Source organism: Sceloporus occidentalis, unplaced genomic scaffold (assembly GCF_023333645.1).
Source record: "Sceloporus occidentalis isolate IW3139 unplaced genomic scaffold, rSceOcc1.0.p SCAF_2, whole genome shotgun sequence".
NCBI classification, from domain to species: domain Eukaryota; kingdom Metazoa; phylum Chordata; class Lepidosauria; order Squamata; family Phrynosomatidae; genus Sceloporus; species Sceloporus occidentalis.
This window is the reverse complement of record NW_028316982.1, coordinates 98234457-98242442: the sequence shown is the minus strand read 5'-3', so window position 1 is coordinate 98242442 and position 7986 is coordinate 98234457. Positions and strand designations below refer to the sequence as shown.

Here is a 7986-nt window from a genome sequence, read left to right as displayed (position 1 = left end):
GCATTTTCATCTTTATACTGCTTCATAATGAACTCAGCACTTACTAAGTGGTTTACAGTGTGTAAGCCAATTGCCCCCAACAAGCTGGGTACTCAGTTTTACCGATCTACGAAAGGATGGAAGGTAGAGTCAGCTCTGGAGCCCTGGGATCAAACTCACAACCTTGTGGCTGCAATACTAGCATTTAACCACTGTTCCACCAGCTCCCTGACCCACTAGGAAGCCAGTGCCAAAAGGGAAGGGTATACCTGGATTCTTTTTCTTCCCCACTCACTTCCTAAGGACACATGAGCCTCAATTTCACTGCCATCACATTAGTAAAAGGAAATGGATACTAACCCGTTTTAGAGCTTTCCTTATCACTATTTCTGCCATCAATGGTCCCTCACCTTCTCTTCCACACTCCCCCTTAACCCTGCCTCCCTGTCCTCTGCACTACCCAGCATCCCCTTTGGGTTTTTGGGTTTTATTTTTATTTGTAACACAATTCACCAACATGGCCATTGTAGTTCAACCTTTCTAGGAAGCAACAGATTTGGAAGGACTGCCATAGCTATGCACTATGTATTTGACACACTTGTGTTTGCCTTGGCCAGGGGAGTGTTTTTAGAATCAAAGGTTTGGTTGGAAAATGTGTAACCCTCCAGATGGTGTTGGACGACAACTCTGATCATCTATAGCCAGCATGGCCAATGGTCAAGGATGCTGGATTTGTAGTCTAACAACATTGGGAAGGCTACAGATCCCTCAGTTCTTCAGTTACATATAACACACCCCTCATTCATTGACGATCCAGGAAACTACTGATTGTGAAGTCGAAGGCTTTCATGGCCGGCATCCATGGTTTTTTGTGGGTTTTTCGGGCTATGTGGCCATGTTCTAGAAGAGTTTCTTCCTGACATTTCGCCAGCATCTGTGGCTGGCATCTTCAGAGAATGCTTGCCTGGAAAAAGTGGGTCTATATATACTGTGTGAGCCTGGGAATGCAGGAGTGATTTGCATGTGTATTGTTCTGTGTTGATGGCAGGCCTTAGGCTGGGAGGCTAATGCAAAAGAGGATTAGTGTCTGCTAATTGGTGATCAATTATCTGCTGGGAAAGCCCCTGACTGAATGGTTTCCCATTTGCATTTGTTGAGTCCTTATTTTGCTATTCCTCAGGACTTCTCTGAAGATGCCAGCCACAGATGCTGGCAAAACGTCAGGAAGAAAATCTTCTAGAACATGGCCAATTAAATGTGAAAAGTAATAAGAAAAGGTGAACTCACTTGAAAAGGGAAGATTCAAAAGCATATTAGGAAAAATATATGGAATATATTTTAGTTATGCTTTTTAATGTACAGTGGACCCTTGTTATACGCTGGGGTTTGGTTCCAAGATCCCCCATGTATAACAAAATCTGTGTATGCTCAAGTCCCATTAAATATAATGACATAGCAAAATGGTGTCCCTAATAAAAAATGGAAAATCAAGGTAAATTTATACTTTTTTGGAACATTTTCAAACCATGTATGCTTGAATCCATGTATAAAAAATCTGTGTATAAGAAGGGATGACTGTATATAATGTAACTTGGTCATTTTGGACAGTAGACACAAAATTCAGATGTATGTGTTGTAATGTGTTATGTTTGTCTTTATCAATAAAAATAAATAAATAAATAAATAAATAAACATGGCCACATAGCCCGAAAAACCCACAAAAAACAACTACTGACTATCACCAGAAAGAACTGTAATGGTTTAGTAATCATGCTAAGTCTTTGCGCAGCAAAAATATCCAAAATATTAAATTCCTGGCTTGGTCCTGTGTTCTGGATCCTGGCTGTTGCTCAGCTGCTACCAAGAGTCTGATGCATGGAGCCCTCTTTTAACAATGGGATGAAAAATATGAGACCTTCCAGATATTGTTGACCTCCTGCTTTCATCGTCCCTCTCCATTGGCTACACTGGATAGAGCTAATGGGAGTTGTAGTCTGAGAATGTCAGAAGAGCCACATGTTGCCCTTGAAAAGCACACAAAGACCAGCTACTTCACTCTGTCTAGTGGGAATGAAAAACAGGGCTTGTGTGTGTCTCATTTCTGCAGGTTCAAGGCAGAACAAAGATGGTATCTTTTAATGGACTGACCTGAGCATCTGACTTACTGCTAAGTAATACTTTTAGGCTGCTTCATGAAAGGTTGCGGAAAATGTAAAATTAGAGTTGTCCTGATAAAGGCCTTCATCTTCATACATTCTGTCAACACCTCTTCTTATCTTCCGTTTATTCACATATTGCCATTTTAAGCAGTTATCAGATTGAATTGACCTATACACTTCAGATGATGAATGTCTGTTTTTCTTGCCCTCTGGTGCTTTAGTCTTAAGATTGTTTAATCAGCAAAAGCTGAGACAGGGGAAACCGGGTTCAAGAGTCCTGTTGTCCACTCAGCTTTGCTTCAAGGAGCAATTAAAGTACCTCTCAGATGAATAATCTTCCTCTGCAATAAAGAATGAGGGGAATGTGATCTGTAACTGGTCCATATTGTGTGAATGTGAACTGAGTAGATGTTTTTCCTCTGAGCATCACTAGTGTGTCTTCTATAAATTGGTTATTTTGTTATGTCTTACAGGAGGCATAACATTTGGGGTTCTGTAGTCTTCCCTAGCTGTCATTTGGGATTCAGTCCCTGTGTAATATAGTGGTTTGTGTTGGCCTATGGCTCTTGAGACCAGGGTTTGATTCCTCACTCAACCATGAAACCAACTGAGGGGCCTTGGGCAAGTTACACACTCTCAGCCTCAGGGGAAGGCAATGGACAAATCTTGCCAAGAAAACCCCATGATAGATTTGCCTTAGGCTGTTTGTTTAGCATCACAAGCTCTTTCTGGTGTGGCAATTCTCTTTGTGACTGGACAAACCAAAGATGACCCCATTTTATGAAAGTCCCTGTAACTCTCTTTTAAAATTTCCAAAAAGATGGGAGCATAGTGGTAAGCTCCCATCAATATTTTGTGCCCTGGAAAGGGTGCCGTAGCCACTGCACCGTGGCTTTACGAAGCTCCTTTGGCGCTACGTCATCTAAACGCAGCGCCAGAGGAGCACTGTGGTGTGGCGTGTGGTGTCATGCTGCCTTGGGAGCAGAATCGGGGTGTGTGTCTTATGGATGCCATGCCCTGACTCCACCCCCAGACTGGCCTTAATAGCCGGTCTGCACAGGTCTTTATCTCAAAGGTGCTGCTAGATTCTGTCTCTCCCATTCTGATCACTTGCCTTTTTATGCTGACACAGGTTGGCATGGCTATCTCCTTAAAAACCTGTATAGTGAATTTGTCTATTATAATTGGTCACTTTGCTATCTCTTGGACCTTGGAAGTAATAATGTCACATGTATCACAGCTTCATGTAGCAAATTAGCTTCTTTGGTTTTAGCTTCTTAAATGGTGTTATGTTCAAAAGTAAAATAGCAAGTGGGGGCAATCACATTCTGGAGTAGACCAACCCCTTTACTTGTGAGTAGCTCTTACTCATGAGTAGACTGAGCCCCCCCCCCCTCAAGGTGTGAGGCCTGCTTGAGGGGTCTTCCTCTGTGTCAGGATGGCATAAATTTAGGGAAGGGATTATAAGACAATTAGAGTGACATCTTGAGTGGAGATGTCCCTTGACTTTTCTAGTGCCTTCCCACATCCTTATTTGGTATATTACATGTGAATTACCATGCAGCAATTTGGCATGTAGTTAATCTTTTCCTTTTGTGCCCAGAACATCCATCATATAAACTTCTGGTCCAAGCTGAATGCTGCTCATCTAATCAATATTTCTATTCTATACAAAAGTTGCTTATTCTTTTTTCTCCTTACATTTGGTAGTAAAATCAATATTTATTGATCCGAGCTTTGGTCTGCATCCTACTGCTAATTTGCCTCTTGATATAAGTGTACAATGAGTGACTTCCCCGTGGTACAGCAGGTCTCTCATTTCATGATCTTAAATTCATGTATTAATCATGAACGTACATAAACACATTTGTGCAGGCACATGATAAAACAGATCTCTGTTATTCAACCAAAGCAGCAGGTAGCAGCAGTTTTCCACTGGTTTTCCCGCAAGTGCGCTAATGGTTTTCACACAACGCCGTGTTCAGTGATATTATCCCGTGAATAACCTATTATTGCGCAATTGTGCTAATGGTTTTAACACAACATTGAGGTGAAACATGATTAAAATGCCATTAACCTGTGAATCCAGGCAAGAAACAGCAGCAAATCATTCACGGGATTTCCCCATGAATGGCTTTTTGCTGTTTTTTGCCTGGTTATGGCTCTTGTGTTAATTTAGTTTTAAATGCATTTTAATGGCAGTTGGGCAAATTTCTTGGGTTAATCACTGTTTAAAGTCCCAATTCCCCCCCCCCCCACCCCCGATAAACCCCATAGATGCACGACCCGAAGGCGGCAACTTTTCGGTGGCACTGCTCTTGTTTTATATTCAAGGAGGCCAAAGTTTGAATCCAGAATACCAAGTCCTTCTAGGGAAAAGGGAGGGATTCTTTATACTCAGGCACACCTAGTTAGGAAAAGCATTGAACCAACCAATAACATGGTTCCTGTATAGGCTAATTAACCTTTTTGACCAACTCCACGCTGGCAGGCGACCCATTTTCTCCTTCCCTGCTTAATTGTCGTTGTGTGCCTTCAAGTCATTTCTGACTTACGGCAACCCTATCATGTGGTTTTCTTGGCATGTTTCTTCAGATGGGGTTTGCCATGTGTGACTTGCCCAAGGTCCCCCAGTGGGTTACATGGCTGAGCAGGGATTCAAACCCTAGTCTCAAGTCCTAGTCTAATGCTCAAACCAGATTGGCACTCTATCCGCCCAATAGGACATCCCAACTGGACAACCTTCCAGCAGAACTTGCTATCTTTCCTTCCATCTCAGCAAGACTTTCTTCAGATAGGTATGATTGTTTTAGATTAATAGAGCCACCTAAACTCTTGGACTATCTGTGGGGATGTTTCTGTATAGACCATCCTGGTGAGACCCTGTATTTCAAAATATGCAACTCTGAGCCCAATTGTTACACTCCAGCATCCCCAGCTCAATGTTCCTGGCTGTGAACTTGAACAGAAGAGCAACGTTTCAGTCCAAAGAGATAGCCACAGCTTTGTGCATTTGTCTGTAAAGGCACAGAATGCTTTTTATGGGGGTGGGAAGTTAAAAGATAAGACATAAATATAACACACTCATTGGCAAGCATAAGATACAGCTATACCACCTCCTCCAAAACCAAGACGACTGATAGATTGCCTTTCTAGGAATGCAAAGATTTGTTAACATTTTACACCTTCCTTGCTGTTGGAAAAATGCAGGGATGAAAATCTCAGTGCACCAGCTCCCCCTGTTGACCTTCTGGTTGCAATGGCCCACAGGATCTCTTCCAGACGTCCTTGAATTTGTCTGGCTTTGTCCTTTCTAAAGATGTTGAAGCAAAGAAATCACTACAGGTGTGTAACAGGGGGGGGGGGGGGGGAGGGTTTCTCCGCTAAGAAGTATGCCATATAAACCCAGAGAACATGGACTAAGGATACAGAGCAAAGGTTCCAATCTTATTACAGATCTACTAAACCAGAGGATATACACTATTAGATTATAATTTTTGCAAGCATGGAAGATCCCATGGTGCTGGTTCACCATAGGAGTCTGGTGGCCCAGTCCAGGTAAGTGCAGGTTAAAGCTGAGCATTCCCTACAGCAGATGTTTTAAAACCACCAACATAACATACCTTTATTTCTTAACTGTCCTTCCTGTGTTTTTAAAAGTGAAATCAGCTTTGTTGTTGTCTTGGTAGACTAAATGAAGTGTTACATTTTAAAACTGTACAAAAGAAAAATATGAACCTCCCCTCCCCAAGGTAGGCATACCGTTTACATCATTCCAGGCTAAAGCATGCGTAGGGGAAATAGCCATCAAATGAAGGTGGGTCCTTGTGACTTTGAAATCCAACACTGCTGGTGGATTTGTTTTGTTGTTGTGTTCCTTCCAACTGTTTCTGACAGGTGTCAACCCTAACGTGGGGTTTTCTTGGCAAGGTTTGTTCATAGGTTTTTCCATAGCCTTCCCTCGAGGCAGTGACACCCATGGGTTGCATGGCCTAGCTAAGAATCTAACACTGGCCTCCAGAGTCGTAGTCCAACACTCAAATCATTTTGCCACGCTGACTCTCTGGTGGATACTCCTGATGGTTAACAGTGGCACAAACTGCATTTTCAGGAGTGGCAGATGAACATGGAAAATATGCTCCAGGAACAAGATCACTTGTATCTCTAGGGAGGGTTTCCCGACACCCATCTTTTATGACCCTGATCTCTCTCTCTCTGGCCTTCTTGGAACAGTGGCAGCAAATGGCTGCGTGACCAGATGACATGTGGCATGGACAAGGTTTTGCTATTAGTTAAGTGCCCTAAATACCACAGAGGCAACAGATCCTGTCTGAACTTGGACAATAAGCAGGATCAAACCTGGTTAATACTTGGATGGGAGACAAATTGCAGGTGCTATAGGACGTATTTCAGAGGACAAAATTGGGAAACCTGCCTGGAAATATTCCTTGCCTATGAAAACACTAGAGAGCCAGTGTGGTGCAGTGGTTTGAGCATGGGACTACAACTCTGGAGCTTAGGATTTGATTCCTCATTCACCTATGGAAACCCACTGGGTGATCTTGGGCATGTCTCACACTCTCAGCCCCAGAAAAACCTAAGGACCTGAAGGCACACAACAAGAAAATCCTCTGAAATTCATAAGGTTGCCATAACTTAACAAGAGACTTGAAGATGCATACACATTAAGTGCTGTTTGCTGAGGATACAGTATTTCTATTGCAAATAACAAAACGAGGGGGTAGATATATCCCCCTTGCGCCCCAATCAGAAGCTGGGTGGACCTCCTTTGCCCGATCCATTGGACAAGAAGGTAAAAGGGCAGCAAAAGATAACATAATAAATAAAAGACCTTTCACTGCGGGTACTGCCATGGCTCAGTGCTATGGCATTCTGGGAATTGTAGTTTTGAGAGATATTTAGCTTTCTGTCAGAGACCTCTGGTGTCACAACAAACTACAGTTGCCAGAATTCCATAACATTGAGCCATGGCAGTTAAAAGTAGTGTCAAACTGGATTATTTCTGCAATGTGGATCCAGCCTAAGTAACTACTCCTGGCCCAGGCCCCAGCCCACCTTAATAGCCAGGAACTGGATCAGGCAAAGGAGGTCCATCCAGCTTCTGACTGGGGTGCAAGGGGGATGTATATACCCCCTCCTTACCAGTGAATAAAGCTGTGACAAAGGCTTGTTACAGGGATCTAGCTTCTGATAGGTGCAGCTTGCTTGCTGTTGGAAGTGGAAACATTGTCCTCCTTAAAACGGATATCCTTTGCCCAATCTAGCTGCTGGCTCTTAAGGTGAACTGTGGTGAGATTTCTTTACAGAGAGATTTTCATACCAGCACTTACCGTGGAGTAAGTACTCTTAAAACGTTTAGGAAGTGTGTGTGTGTATGCAAGCCTGATGCGCTTCCTAAATGTCAGGGGATCATTTCCTCGTCTCCAGTGTCCCTGAATCGATGGGGAGCAGCCATTAACTTTGCGTTAATGAGAAATGGCTGCTCCACCAACAATTCAGGGATGCTGGAGGCAAGGGCACGATTCCCTGATGTTTAGGAAGTGCGACAGGCTTTCAGACACACACTTCCTAAATGTTTTACCAGCGTTTTACCAGTGCTTACCCCACGGTAAGCGCTGGTATGAAAATCTTCTAAGATTACATAGAGTTAGTGAATACAAGTAGTTATGGATTCACAACTCTTAGTTACAAATTCCTAACTGCAATACTGAATGTCAACAGTTGATAGAGAAGGATATTTGTTTTCCTGCTCACTTCTTTCCTCATTTGCTATTGCTACAGCCATTCAGGTGAGATAACATAAGATTCCTATTCAAGTTTTAAGCAC

At 42.9% G+C, this 7986-nt stretch overlaps 1 protein-coding gene across 1 annotated transcript in view; it reads right to left on the bottom strand.

The window, feature by feature from the left end:
• Positions 1-5227: 5227 nt before the first annotated feature.
• Positions 5228-7986, bottom strand: part of LOC149318745 (prolyl 4-hydroxylase subunit alpha-1) — a 51769-nt gene continuing 49010 nt past the window's right edge. Inside the window, exon 16 of the transcript XR_016280085.1 lies at positions 5228-5451. The gene's annotated coding sequence lies outside the window, so the exon portion shown is untranslated. The remainder of the gene's footprint in view (positions 5452-7986) is intronic.